Consider the following 16,390-nt stretch of genomic DNA (forward strand, 5'->3'; position numbering starts at 1 on the left):
AGAAGAAGCTTTAGTATTTTATTGTTTTATCAAGTAGTTAAACCACTCAAGAGACTGTGCTTGCATTGAGAAACAATTGAATTTGTCATGGTAATCCAGGATGTCAATTACAAACTGATACATGATAAATTTATGAGGAAATAAAGAAAGTTCTATAAAAATAAATGTATCCATAAGTTATTTTTTAGATTTGGGAATCTTGATACTCAAAAACCTATTTCCTATTCACTGTTACCTTCTTGCTTTTCCTTCTTTCTTCCTCTCCCTCCTTTCCTTTCCTCCATCCCTTCCTCCCTCCCTCTGTCTCCCTCCCTTCCTCCCTCATCCCTTCCTTCACTTCCTTTCTTTCTTCCTTCTTTCCTTCCTTCCTTCTTTTCTCCCTTTCTTCCTTCCTCCCTCTCTCCCTTCTCTCCCTCCCTCTCTCCTACCTTCCTTCCTTTCTCCCTCCCTCCCTTCCCTTCTTCCTTCCTTCCTCCCTCCATCCCCTCCTTCCCTTTCTTCTTTCCTCCCTCCCTTTCTTCTTTCCTCCCTCCCTCCCTTCCCTTCTTCCTTCCTTCCCCCCTCCTTCCTTTCTCCCTCCCTCCATCCCTCCATCCCCTCCCTCCCTTCCTTCCTTCTTTCCTTCCTCCCTCCCTCCCTTCCCTTCTTCCTTCCTTCCTTCCCCCCTCCTTCCTTTCTCCCTCCCTCCATCCCTCCATCCCCTCCCTCCCTTCCTTCCTTCTTTCCTTCTTTCCTTCCTTCCTTCCTTCATTTCATCCTTCCTTCCTCTCTCCCTCCTTCCCTTCACTCCTCCCTTCCTTTCTTTCTCCCTTCCTCCCTTCCTTCCTTGTGCTAGCAGTTAGGATTTAATCTAACTACCTCTAATGTTAAAAAACAAACAAACAAGAAAGAGTGATGCCAAGACTCTTTGAAAGGCTTATATTTTTAATGAGTAAAAATACAACAAGCAAATTTTTTTTTAAAGATCCAAGAGTCCTTTTCTTCTTGGAGTCTGAATAAAATCTTAGATCATAATTTTGTAGAGTCAAGAGGCTTGGTTAATATATTGAAGACTCAGCATACTCCTGGATACCTTTAAAAATGTGTGCCTTTTCATAAACTAAAGTCAAAAGGTTTGAAGTGTACTTATTTTCTACATAATGTATAGTAAGAATAATATCAAATATTTACTGAGCATACACTATTTGCCAGGCATTGTGCTAAATGCTTTTTTAAATTGTCTCATTGATGCCTTGCAACTTTCATGATTGACATGTTTCTACATCATGTTTAATGTAGATGCCTTATAATTAAGATATAGAGAAATTAAATGACAATAATTATCTGTGTTTCCATTAAATTGCAAAGCCAAGATTATATCTCATGTTTCTGTGTCTTATTTCAATAATCCAAAAGTTGTGTATAGTCATGACTCCATACAAATTTTCCTAAATAAAAGGAAGTTCTGGGCTCTACTCTCACCATTGCCATACCTGCCTATTGATATCTGTTAGGTACTCAGGAGGAACCAGGCATCAATTTATGTATTTCTTATTTCTTAGTAGATATCTCAAAAGCGACATTTCCAACATTTTATGGATTAAACACTAAGCTATTGATATGTGTGTGGTTTCAAAAAAAAATCCTTTACTTCTCATTGTCTTTCCCATTCCAGTTGCTACGCAGACACTCCTATGCTTGGCTCTTCCTTCTCTTTTACACTATGTATTCAATCCATCAGGAAATAATGTTAACAGTACCTTTGAAACCCATGCATAACGCAGCTACTTTTCGTCAGCTAGACCACAGCCTAAGATCTAACACACCATCTTCTCTCATTCAAATGACTACAATCACTGCCTAAATCATTCTTGTTGCTCCTTGTCCCCTTCAATCTATTCATACAGCAGCCAGAAAGATCATTTTGAAACCTGACACACCATGCACTCCTCTTTTCAAAATCTTCCCCTGCTTTCTGTATCACACAGGAAAAACCCTCATATCCTTACTCTGCTCTCAAGTCTCCAAATCACAGATGCCTGCTCACTTCTCTCACTCCACTCTACCAACACTCTGACCTATTGCCTGATCTTTGATGACACCAGACAAGCTCCTGCCTCAGGGCCTTTGCACTTTCTGCTTCCCCTGTCTGGAAAGCTCTTCCTCTGGGACCCATATGACTGGCTCTTTTATTTTCTCTGTTGCGTTAGGTAAATGCCACCATTTCAGTGAGTCCTTCTTTACCCTCATCCCTGACTCTTTCTATCCTCTTTCCTTGCTTTATTTCAGGAGTCGGCAAACTTTGACTAGCAGGCCAAATCTTCACTGCTGCCTATTTTTATAAAGTTTTGTTGGAACACAGCCACTCTCATTTATTTACATTTAGTCTATGCTTGCTTCTGTGCTACAAAGACAGAGGCGAGTAGTTGTGAAATGGACCGTGTAGCCCCCAAAGCCTAAAATGTTTACTATCTATTGCTATTGAAGATTTTGCCAACCTCTGCATTTTTTATTGCTATGTAGCACACGATGCATTTTATTTGTTTATCTCATTATTGTCTGTCTCTTTGTACTTGAATGTAAACTCCTCCAGTACAGGAGTTTCCAACATTGGTTATTGTGGTACCCCCAGCACCTACAACAATGTGGAGAGAGCATATAGGGTGTTCAATAAATATTTGTGAATGCATGAAGAAATTTACTGGCTGACATATTTTGACTCTATACACTGATCTCATGTCTCTTAAAGATGTCAATGTTCTCTATAGCAACTCTCTGAGATACCTTAATCTAAAAAAGAAAACTTCATCTTGCTAATGACAGTAATATTTATGGCGATGCGGTGATTGCCAGCCATCAGTTTTGGATTTAGTTTTGTTCATAAAGATAACTTTACTCCACAGGAATTTCGATTTTAAAAATTATACTCATGAACAAATTTGATAAGAAAATGTGCTGTGTGTAACACCGTAGAACAGTGAGGATAGAAGGTATGGGATATATTCTTTCTGTATTCATTATTTTAAAAAAATTTGAAAGATCTTATGAGGTCTTTAAAAATTCCTCATTGAAACATACACCTGAAGTGTTATGGTTTATTCAGAGGAGTCCAGAATCTAAAATCAGAAGTGGGGTTAGAGCCCTGGCTCTATCATGTACCAGCTATACGAACCTGAGGTGGAGATTATGAAAATATCCATCTTACAGGGTTATTTTGAGCATTAAATGAGATGAATAAAATTTAACTTATTGTACAATAAATATTCAGTAAATGTAAGCTTCATCTGGAAACTCTGAGCTAAGTTTATTTAAAAAACAACAAATGTTATAACTTTATGGGCTACCACTACCCCAGGAAAAAATACCTGATGTGCATAAAATTGACTTTGTGCTTTTCTCACCATTGGTTCAGTGTTTGTTTTTTTCCTGCATATTTCTCAACGTGATTTCATAGAAATTTGAAGTGAGCTGACTTAAACTGGCTCATATTTTCCACTGACTAGCTGTGTAGCCTTAAGCGAGCTATTTAATATCCTTGAGATTCAATTTCTCCTCATCCTCCTTACCTAAAATGAGGATGATAATAATACCTACCTAACAGTGCTCTTATGAGGATTAAAGGATTACGTATGTAAAGTACTTAGCAGGGCATCTAGCATATTTTAAGTTCTTAAATTCCAATTCATCAAGGTTCTCCTCTGTCTCTCCTTTTAAGCCTTGCTTCCCATGGTCAGTCAATCATATAGGGTGTGGTTATGCTAATTTTCAGGTTTCCTCGAAAATTTATTTAAAAATCTACTAAAGAATATGGCAGAATTTGTAATACTCTATGTCCAAGACATTTACATTTTATTGGTTTTGAAATCACCTTCCTCCTACACACACACACACACAGACACACAAACACACACACACATGAAAACTTAAAGAAATTTGTCTTTGGTAATAAGCTCAAGACCCCCCTTCCAAGAAAAAAAGAGCAGAAAATCTTTTTCTAATCTTTCAAATCATGCCATGTAGATACTATGTAATTATCCTAGTTTTGACATAGTTGTTCCCTTTAAATATATCTGTACTAACATCCTGTCTTGCCCCTAGTATCAATTCAGTCTATAGATATTTTGGAGGGGAGGGGAGAAAAAATGTCTAGGTTTCTTTTGTTTTATTCTCTGAATTGGAAAAGTAGTTGTGTTACTGTAAAAATCTGACATGCAGCTCAAGAAGAAAAAGGTGTCTGTTCCCATAACTCTACTCTGAGCTCTGACAGTCAGTGTAAGTCTGCCTTTTTTAGCATTGAAATTCACCATCTTTTTTTTTTTTCTATTTGTTTCCTTTACTGCTGCTGTGTACAGGCGGAATGAGTAAAGCTCTTCCCACATTACATCTGAAAGTTCTTTCCTGTCATACCTAGCCACTTAAAGAAGCATTTCTCTGTTTATTAGTTTCTCTCTTGCTCATTATTTTACCTTTATCTACATTCTTCTGCATTTCATCTGTGTCTTTGATCAGACTGTACTCTGACCTATTTCTAGCTTGAAAAGGTTTTATTCACAGACTTTTCCCACCTTTCCTAACCTTTCTCAGAGTCAGTTATTTTTCCAAAGGGTCAACAGCTATGGAATTCCCTATGCTAACTTCAAATAGTGACCTCTTTAAATAAACATTGCTAAAAGGAGTTGTTCAAAGACGATTGTGTGGTCTAAATAAAGCTGGGTTTAGTCAACCTTATGAAGCAGTTGCAGTTTATCTTCCTCTTCCTTCTCTTCTATAAGAATATGACTATCCTATATTTCATTATCTTAGAGCTTGGCTTTAGCTGGTTGACATCAATGCTTAAACATTGAGTTAATATGGGTCTTCATAGTCTTCATTCCCAACTCTCTCTCTGTCATTACTAGCATTTTCACTTACCTTATTTTAAGAATTGAAACATATTTTTAAAAATATAATTTAACATCTTTGAAATTGGGATAAATTTTAGAGTTGATGATCTGCCATGGTTAAATTGGTAATACATTTTTTCTTTAGTTGTACATATAATAGTGACAGGTTTTATAATTGATGATATCTTAGATTCAATGAAGTCAGAAATAAGTAAGCCCTAGAAAGCACAAGACATTGATTGGTGGGAGTCAATCCCTAATAGTGGAATTTCAGGCACAATTGAATCTTAATGGGAATGTTAATTTTGGCCAGGGAGAAACACCCTTACTTTCTCCAGAGTCTATTCTGCAGGTGACTGCTGACTTCAGCTATAAACCAGCTGGCCCTAACTCCAAAAGAAGCAACTCAGAACTTAACTGATGCAAGCAGCTTGCATTGCAGGGATGGAAAGGCTGACATTATTTTCATAGGAAAAGTTTCTGCTATTTAGGAAAATGCTAAAATAGTTAAAAGGAATGTAAATAAAGAGGAAGAATGAGTATAGAGTGTGTTCCAGGGGGACTCGCTCTGCTTAGTTTAGCAACAGGTCAGCAGGATTTGTAAAACCTTTTAAACGAAAAGCTATACAGAGCTTTACACTTATTCCTAGCATTAATTCTTTCTTCCCTATGACTATTGCATGAAATTTCTCTTCACAAAGTAGAAGTGTGACACTTTGTCAATGTAAATGGGATAAAATAACATGCACAATCTGTTCAGTTTTTTGTCATTAAACAACTCGATTTAATCATCATATAGCCTGTGTCCTCTACTTCTTTTCTAGTTGTTCATTCATGATTTGGAAATCTAGGAGAAATATTTCATGATTGGAAATCTAGGAGAAATATTTGAAAATCTAGGAGAAATAATGAGATAAACAAATAAAATGCCTCGTGCTACACAGCAATAAAAAATGCAGAGGTTGGCAAAATCTTCAATAGCAATAGATAGTAAACATTTTTGTGCAAAAGTGACACTGCTATGTCTTCCATCTGACATGGGTTTGACTGACCATGTACATTTAGAAATCGTTGGGCTCTAGGGACTATGTGCTTGCCATAGGAAGAATTTGCCATTAGAGCGTAATCTTGTAAATTAGCAGCAGAACAGAAGCCCACTTCTCTTCCCAGTAAATTCTGTAGTCAGAAGACAAAAAAAAAAGTTATTTTTTCTAAAATTATAACCATATATTTCTACCAAAATATAAGTAATTTATATTATTCTATTAGTCAATTATTGTATTGCTATAAAGAAATAACTGAGACTGGGTAATTTATTTAAAAAAGAGGTTTGTTTTGGCTCACAGTCCTGCTGGCTATACAGGAAGCATAGGACCAGCATCTGCATCTGGTGAGGGCCTCAGGAAGCTTCTAATTATGGCAGAAGGTAAAGGGGGATACAGTTATGTCACATGGTGAGAGTGGGAGCAAGGGAGAGGGAGGAATTTCCAGGCTCTTATAAATAACCAGATCTCGTGTGAACCCATAGAGTGAGAACACACTCATTACCATGAGGACAGCAGCAAATTATTCATGAGGGATCCACCATCATGACCAAACATGTCCCACCAGGCCCCACCTCCAACACTGATGATCACATTTCAACATGAGATTTGGAGGGGACAAATATCCAAACCATATCAATTATTAAAGTTTAATTATTTAAAATCATGAATCAAAATTAGAATATAGGTTAAACTGTATGCTGTTACTTTCCAGACAATCATAAAATATTTATTAATCTTATCTCAGAGATGAGGTCAACATTCCCTGAATTTTTAAATCTTCCCCAATTATTTCTGCTGAGGTTGATTGATGGACCACATTTGGATATGATTAGACTTGATGACGTTTATGGTTCCTTTGATATTTTTTTTTTCAGATCTGAAAATATCTTTTTCTTTTTAGGAAAAAGATTCCAGGCAGGTTAAAAATTAACAATAGAGGGTATCAATGCAGAATTGTAGTCATTCTAAGCATTCAAGAAATACGGGAATATAAATATCTGGAAACCGTCTCTTAGTTTTCAAAACAAAAGGTGTAAGTCATTCCTAACTAATCTGAGCTTTATAGCATTTTCCTAGATAGGAAGGGGAAAAACAGTTAACATTTGAAAGTCCTGAAAGCTTTTTCTTTGGTTCATTACGTTAGACTGTTTACCTTTGATCAAATTCCTTCTTTTTTATTATTTTATTTTTACTTTTTTGAAACGAAGTCTTGCTCTGTCACCCAGGCTGGAGTTCAGTGGTGCCATCTTCGCTTTCTGCAACCTCCGCCTCCTGGGTTCAAGAGATACTCCTGCCTCTGTCTCCCGAGTAGCTGGGACTACAGGCGCATGCCACGACGCCTGGATAATTTTTTGTATTTTTAGTGGAGATGGGATTTCGCCATGTTGGCCAGGCTGGTCTCGAACTCCTGACCTCAGGTGATCCACCCACCTCGGCCCCCCAAAGTGCTTGGATTACAGGTGTCAACCACCTTGCATGGCCAAATTTCTTCTTTTTTAAACACAGATAAAAATATTATACAGGTCCACTGTTAAAATAGACAACATGTTGCAAATTAATTTGGTATGTATTCCAACAAAGCTTAGAAAATAAAGGTGTTAAAGTTGCTTTGGACTAAGTTTAATAGTCCTCTCCTCTGCTGACAACTTCTTTACATGTTGGTTGCAACAGTATGGTATGTTCAAATTGCACTGTGTATGATCCTTTACTGTCACACAATGGTGGATACAATTTCCAAGTCACAGATTCTTCAGAGCCATCAAGAATTTCCTTTCTCCCAAACAATCCAGCCATCTGTGGCAGAAGGTGAGGGTGCCAAAATTTTCATTGATGACATTTAATAATTATTTTGTTTGGAAACCTTACTGGTACATGTCCAACATCAAAATTTTTCATGTAATGTGAAAATCCCATATCATCATATCTTTTCCTGTACTATCAATGGTTTCAATTGCATACACTTCCTTTCCTCCATTCTTGTTGCATCTCCTCCTTTCGGAATGGACACTGTTTTTCCAGCGTGTATTCTATATTTCCCGATTGAATGTCCATTTAGGTTATGGATTGGTTTCACTTGTTATGTCTTCCCATCTATTTCAACTTCATAGGACTCCATAAATTTTTGGATGGACTCACCAACATCACGCAGATGAACATCAATTCCAGCACACTTCATTCCAGCAGTAGTAGTATCTTTTACAGCTTTTAATCATGTATCATAATTGGGATTAAAAGTGACAGTAAGACCACAGTCAATAGTCAATATCCCTACCACTTATACCAATTCCAAAATCTATTTTACAGATGTTATCTTACTGTAATACTGTTGTGTCACCAGCAATGGGAGTATAATGGGCAGCACAGTTATTGTGAGAACATCCAGCAGGAAATGCCAGGCATGCATTTAATCCATTTTCGTTTATTAGATTGTGTGAACAGTTTTCCAGCTTTTCACAGATTTCTATCATCCCAGGCTTGATCCAGCTCATTACATATATTCTCACTTGTCAATGTGCTTCTGCAGCTTATCGAAAATCATTCCAAATCTCTTCCCTAGCCTGATCTAACACTTTCTTTTCTTCACACATAATTCTCCATCCATCTTGTGTGTGTGGGGATTCACATTCTTGTCCTTTGGGAAATACACCAGTAGGATACAGCCACATATTGGAACTGAGGGAGGGTCTGTTTGAATTTTGGTTGTTTCTTCTTCCTCTTCTTCTTCTTCTTCTTCCTCTTCCTCTTCCTCCTCCTCCTTGTTCTTCTTCCTCTTCTTCCTCCTCCTCTTCTTCTTTTTCTTCCTCTTCTTCTTCTTCCTCCTCCTCCTCTTTTCCTTCTTATTTTTCCTCTTTTCCTTCTTCTTTCTAGTTGCTCCATCTCCATCACCATCACCATCATCATCATCATCATCTCTTTCTTTCTTTTCCAATGCTTGTCTTTCCAGTTGTCTTGCTCCTTCATCCACTGAGGCTCTTAATCCTTTATCAGTTTCCTGCTGCCCTGCTGCAGCCCCTTTACTCTTCTTTTTCTCCCATCTGTTTTTTTTGGCTGCTTCCTCAGTTGTAGAGGCAGCTTCCTCCTCCCTTTCATCTGGATCCAGGTTGCCATTCATGTAGCTCCCAAAGGTCGCTGCCTCCTCCATACCTGCCATGTTGCCTAAAATGTTCCTCTGAATTTTGAGGGTAAATATTTTCTAATCATTTGAATTTAATATTGTCTCTAAGTGTATCCTCTATATTCTAAGATTTGATGCAATGGACAAAGAACCTCTTGGTTGAATGAGAAACATTCTAGTACCTTTCACTTAACTTTGAAAATCAATGTTAGCCTATTATGCAAGTTTTAGTGACAGTATATCTTTCTACCAACAAACCAGAACTTAACACTTCTGTCTGCGAATTCGAAGTTATGGTTGTTCATGCTGAAGGAAAGCAAGGTGCTAGAATAATAATTTAAAACTCCCTTTTAGTTAAATTCTCTCTGTTTACTTAATATTATTCTCTTACAATAGACTCAGGGAACTAAATCCCTAAGTTGTTGTTGAAATCTTCTTTTTAAAAACACGTAACACTTTGCGTTAATTATAGTTACACAAACAGTATAGTATTTTCTACACATGCAGTCTAAACCTTAGGTTGATTGGACAAGACCTTTGAGAAATGCTTAGCTGAGTCACAGTTATTTACAGGAACCTAAACCTAAGAAGAGTTGAACCCATTTTTATAAAATTTGTGTTAGCGTCACCAAATATTTCTTTTTGGGTGGTCCAGGATCACATTTCCTCCTCAGGTACGTTAGCTGTTCGGTGTTGGCTAACACCAATCAGCATCTAGGGTCAATAGGAGGAATTAAGTAATGCATAAAGTAAAGAAGTAGTTTCCAAAAGTTGCCATAACCACCATCTATGCCTTGTCTTAACATATATCTGTCTTCTCTGTGTACTACTGATTTCACCCACACATTTGGTTATTTTAATCTCTTGCCTTCTCAGACTACCATGGTCTTCACATTTGTAGCTTGTCCCCTCTCTTTTAGATTCCATTTGATCTGGTTGTGTAGAAAACCTAAGTTAGTAATGTAAACCAGAAGATCCAGGTAAAATCTCACCAGCCAGCCAGCCTCTGCATTTACAAATTTGACATTTATGCTTTCAGTTATGACATTCTGTTGCTTTCACTTACAAATTCTGCAACAATTCCTAGAGATTTTCAAATTTATCAAAAAAAATACACAACAATTAGTCAACAATGTGAATCATGAGCAACATTCTTTATTAAAACTAAATAGGCCAGGTATGGTGGCTTAAATCCATAATCCCAACAATTTGAAAGGTCGAGGAGGGCAGATCTCTTGAGCTCAGGAGTTCAAGACAAGCTTGGGAAACATGGTGAAAATCCATTTCTACAAAAAATACAAAAATTAGCTGGGCATGGTGACATGTGCCTATAGTCCCAGCTACTCAGGATGCTGAGGTGGGAGAATCACTTGAGCTTGGGAGTTGGAGACAGCAGTGAGCTGAGATCGCACCACTGCACTCCATCCTGGGTAATAAGAACCAGAATCTGACTCAAAATTAAAAATTAAAAAAAACACTAAATTTACAGAAATTACAGTCTAAGTGATATATACAGCACTATAAACATAAAAAAAAATTCATTTGAGGCCGGGCACGGTGGCTCACGCCTGTAATCCCAACACTTTGGGAGGCCGAGGCAAGTGGATCATGAGGTCAGGAGATCGAGACCATCCTGGCTAACACAGTGAAACACCATCTCTAATAAAAATAGAAAAAAAATTACCCAGGTGTGGTGGTGGGCTCCTGTAGTCCCAGCTGTTCAGGAGGCTAAGGCAGGAGAATGGCGTGAACCTGGAAGGCAGAGTTTGCAGTGAGCCGAGATCGCGCCACTGCACTCCAGCCTGGGTGACAGAGCGAGACTCTGTCTCAAAAAAAAAAAAAAAAAATTCATTTGAATGTCACCTTCTAGGACTTATCAACTAATTCAGTATATTTTTAAAAGAGTTCTCATGTTCATTTGTATTTGATCACTAATTTCACAATATACAAAGAAGACTATTGATTCATCAAGAATCTAAGGCCTTTGAGCACAATTTTTAATTCTTCTCAAAATATTTTCTCCTCCAGTCTTAATGACATCTGGTTTCTGCTCCAGGATATGGAAAGCTAGAAGGAGTATTTCTTCTACACTTATAGAAACAAAAAGGCTAGAAAAATAGTAAACCCACAACTTTTCTTGGACCCATTCAAAAGTTGAGATTACAACACAACCAACTAACCAGAAAACTGGGGAGAGACAGGTGCCTACAGGGAGAGACAGGATATATGCATTTGCTTTGCTAAGGTGGATGTCACCTGGACACCACTAAGTATTCAGAATAACTGATAAATTGGAGGCAGAGTGCAGAGTGCAGACTGGTAGAGAGGGTGAAGCCTCTGAGGTCCACAGATATGGGAGAAGGAGACTCCCACACACCAGCATTCTTTTTATCCATGAAGCCCACTAGGTGTTAACAGGAAGGTATGGGGGTGAGGGGATCAGAGAAGTGAATCCAGAGACAACTTCTTTTATGTAGGACTGGTGGACAGGAAGAGCAGGCATAAAAAATGAGCTGGAGGTATGGGGGTTAGAGGATCAGAAAGGTGAGTCAAGAGACAGCTTCTTTTATTTAGGACTGGTGGACAGGAAGAGCAGGCATAAAAAATGAGCTGGAGGTATGGGGGTTAGAGGAACAGAAAGGTGAGTCAAGAGACAGCCTCTTTTATTTAGGACTGGTGGACAGGAAAAGCAGGCATGAAAAATGAGCTGGAGGTAATGCTCCTGTATGGAACCAAAGCCTTAATCTACCGGAAAAACACAGGGCATAAGGCACTGATGTTAACCTATGGCACCTGACAAAGAGAACAAGAAAAACAAAAGGAGCAGAACTATGTTCTTAGCAAGAACTATAGCTGGAAAAAGAGCAGTAACACTTTCAGGGCCATATCCCTGAGACCCAGAGACTTTTCCCAACTTCACTACCCACCACCAGGCTAAAAAGCACCAAGTAAGGTGATAATGGAGTACTGCTGGTTAAGTTGCAAGTGACAGACACTCTTTGTGGTACAGCACGAAAGGGAAGGTTAATGGGGAAGGTGGAGTAGAAATTGAGAAAAAAATTTTGGGAAGCCTCCATTCCAAACACACAGTATATTGCTAGAGAAATTTGAAGACTGGGGTTTACTAAAGGCAAACATAGCAAAGACAATTTCAATACTGAACAACTCCTGGCTAGATTAACACAATCCTATATACAGAAAAGGTATGCCTATTTAAAAGCCTAAACTCTAAGTACTTGAGTCTATGCTTTCCTATACAAAATACATGGCTTTCTACACACACACACACACCCCACAATGTAATCAACAGAACCACCAGATTCAGATATGGTGCAGATGTTGAAACCACCTGACTGAGAATTTGAAATTACTATGATTAATATGTTATACACTCTAAATAAAAAGGTGGACATATTTAACATTATATAGCCAGTTTTATCAAAAAGAGGGAAAGCAAAAGGAAGAAACAAATCCAAATGGTAGAAATGCATAGCATAGTAATAGATAAAGCATGTATTTGATTGACTTATTAGTAGACTGGACAGAGTGAAGAAAATATTCAGTGAACTTGAACATAGGTCAATAGAAATTACTTCAACTGAAACACAGAAAAAATAGTGGGAAAAATAAAAACAAACGATAACACAGAAAAAAGCATCCATGAACTGTCAGACGAAATCAAGTAATCTAACAATTGCCTAACTGGAATTCTAGAAGGAGAATCAGGACAGAATGGAGCAGAGAAACATTTGAAACAGAATGGAACAGAGAAGCATTTGAAAAAAATAATGACCAAGAATTTTTGACATGAATAATAGACACCAACACATAGATCCAGGAAACTCAAAGAACATCAAACAGGGTAAATACTTGCCTTAAGGGATGAGACCTGGTGGGATGGGACAGTAAACACACATAGGTATCATATTATATTATAATATTACATATGATATAATATAATATAATATTATTATGTTACATATATTATATATTACATGTAATATAACATTATATTACATATAATATGTTATATTATATGTAATATAATATAATATGATATAATATAATAATATAATACTATATATAATATAATATTATATTACATGTAATATATTACATTGATTATATATTACATTGACATGTATATTACATTGACATATACATAATCAATATATTACATTGATTATGTAATATATACATGTAATATAATATATTATATTACATATAATATATTACATATAATATTATATTACATATAATATATTACATATAATATTATATTACATATAATATATTACATATAATATTATATTACATATAATATATAATATAATATATTACATTATATTATATGTAATATTATAATTATATATATTATATTATATTATACTATATTAAACAATGCTGCAAACAAAAGACAAAAAGAAAACACTTAACACAGCCTGAGAGGGAAAAAAGACAAGTTACAGGGAAACAAATATATTATAGCTGATTTCTCATCAAAAACTGAAAAAAATAAAATACTGTGTTTCCATAATTCTTTACCCAGCAAAAATATATTTTGAAAATGAGGTATAAATATAGGCTTTATAAGAGAAACAAAATCAGATAATTCATTTTGAGAAGATCTACGCAACAAGAAATGTTAAAAGAAATTCATCGGGCAGAAGGAATGTGATATCAGATTGAAATGTGAATCTTCTAAGGAAATAAAGAGCACTGCCAAGGGAATAACTGAAAATAAAATAATTTTAAAATTTGCTGTAAAAGATAACTTGATGCCTAAAGAAAAATACTAGCAACATATTGTGTTTGCGGAGTGTTTAAAAGAATATGTATGACCTCAATAGCTCAAAGAATGGGGAAAAAGAATTGGACATACACAGTTATGAGGTCCTTAATCTGCTTGTCAAATAGTACATGATTTTATTTAAAATAAGATTCTGATTAATTGAAAGTATATATTGAAAGTATGGATCACTGGACTATGAAAAAGTACAAATAATTTAATAACGGAGATAAAAATTGATTATTATAAAATGTATTATTAACACAAGATACATCAGAAAAAGAGGGAAAAATAGCAAAAACAGATAGAACAAATAAAACACAGTGTGGGAAAATGGTAGATCTTTATCTCCTAGGCTTTTTATTGTTGTTTCCTCTAGAGTCACTCTGAAAAATCTTAATTCATATACATAAATAGAGTAATTTGTGAATAATCTTACTGGGAAGCAAGAGGCATTTATAATATGGGTATGCTGTGTTTTCCCTGCAGGAAACTTCCGGTTTTCTTTATACAAAAGCTTGTGGTTTTATCCTTACAAAAACAAACACGTGAATACAATCATTATTTCATCAAGTATTCGTTGAGCATTTTTTTTTTTTTTTTTGAGACGGAGTCTCACTCTGTTGCCCATGCTGGAATGCAGTGTGGAGTGCAGTGGCATAATCTCGGCTCACTGCAACCTCCACCTCCCGGGTTCAAGTGATTCTCCTGCCTCAGCCTCCTGAAGCTGGGATTACAGGTGCCCACCACTGTGCTAAGCTAATTTTTGTATTTTTTTTTTTTTTAGTAGAGATAGGGTTTCACCAGGTCAGCCAGGCTGGCCTCGAACTCCTGACCTCAGGTGATCCACCTGCCTTGGCCTCCCAAAGTGCTGGGATTACAGGCCTGAGCCACCACACCCAGCTGATCATCTTCTTTATGTTAAGGATTGTGTGTACAATGTTGAACAAAGCAGGTACAGATCTAGTAGAGTTCTTCCAGTACTGACAAACTTGTAAGTTCTTGATAGGTCAGTAGCTGTTCCCCAAATTGTCTTCAAAGATCTGTCATTTTAAATGGCTTCTTTGTGATACAATAAATACATTCCTCTTAAAATATTTTATTTTCATGTTTGTTGCACTGCTAAGAATAAAATCTTTGAAATATATCTGTAGTGAAAAAATGCAATGGACAATTTTGATTGTCTACTCAACATTCATTGTCTCCTTACACCTTCCTAAGGGAACCTGGGATGCTCTTCAGGAACACATTCCTCCTTCATACTACCTGGGTGACTCAGGGAAAACTGATTCTGTTTCTAGCTCAGATGCCACCCTTGATCAATCTAAATTATTAATCATAATCTAATCCCCATTCCACACTCGATCAAGCCAGTGATCGATTCAGGAACTCAAATTTAATCCAATCAGCACAGAGCATTCCAGCCTTTGGTTATTTTTATTCTGTGAGTTGACCCAAGACATGATATAGCCCAAACACAGTGGAAGAGAGGTGTTTTATTCCACAAATAGAAGAGTGGCTTTTCCTCTCTCCTACTACATGAAGACTAGGAAACGGGCTGTCCTGGAGGCTACTGACAATCATGTTTTGGCCACAAGAGAGGCCAGCTTGAAAACAAAGTTATATATGTACAAGAGTCGACCTGGAAGAAGCACAGGGGAACTGAGTTTGAGTCCTCATTTTAATTTGCCTTGAGCTTGTCCTCTCTTGGGACTTCCAGTTATGTGAGAGTCACTTAACTCAATAAATATTTATTAAGCACCTACTTTGTGTCAGATATTCTTCTGCTAGGAATACAGCATGAACAGTAGAGCTGTGTTCACAGAGCTTATGTTCATGTGAGCACAGAAAATCAGAAAGAAAATAAATATAGAATAGGTCAGATGTTAAGAAGTGTTATTATTTGTTATTTTTGATTGATACTCTATAACTTTTAGTGACTCCAACTAAACACATGGGGTCATTTCCTTTAGCCTCTTTTCTCAGGAATCCTGCCCCCAAATTGCCATCCATTTCACTTTAGCAGCCCTGGATTCTGATCCAGCCCCACTCACCTCATTCAGCTCCTTCTTCCTCTTCTAAGTTTGTAAAATGTTACGGTGGTCCTGATATTCAACACATATTTCTTTTCCCTTTTGGATCACATTTTGTCTGTTGTCCCGTATCTAAAACCACCTGCCTCATGCATTTTTTGTTGGAGGAAAAGTCCGGTACAAATCTCATGAGCAGAAGTGTAAAGAGACCTGAGTTTTCATAGTGAATAGGAGTTTAGAAAGATGAATAATTCACATATAAGAAATCATCTGTATGTAGATATGGAAAGATGAAATATATATAATATATATTTTTTAAGTTGACATATACTATATAGTAATCAGATCAGGGTAATTAGCGTATCAATAATCTCAAACATTTATCATTGCTTTGTGTTGGGAACATTCAATATCCTCCTTCAAGCTATTTGAGACTATATAATACATTGTTAACTATAGTCATCCTACAATGTTATAGAACACTAGAATTTATTCCTCCTATCTATCTGTAATTTTATATCCTTTAACAAATCTCTTCCTATTCC

The 16,390-nt window shown here is 36.6% G+C and overlaps 1 pseudogene; it reads right to left on the reverse strand.

Annotated features, from left to right (window-relative positions):
* Nucleotides 1-7,528: 7,528 nt before the first annotated feature.
* LOC100613772 (methionine aminopeptidase 2-like) lies at nucleotides 7,529-9,059 on the reverse strand (annotated as a pseudogene).
* Between the last annotated feature and the right edge of the window lie 7,331 nt (nucleotides 9,060-16,390).

This window comes from Pan troglodytes, chromosome 13, assembly GCF_028858775.2.
Source record: "Pan troglodytes isolate AG18354 chromosome 13, NHGRI_mPanTro3-v2.0_pri, whole genome shotgun sequence".
Lineage (NCBI taxonomy): Eukaryota > Metazoa > Chordata > Mammalia > Primates > Hominidae > Pan > Pan troglodytes.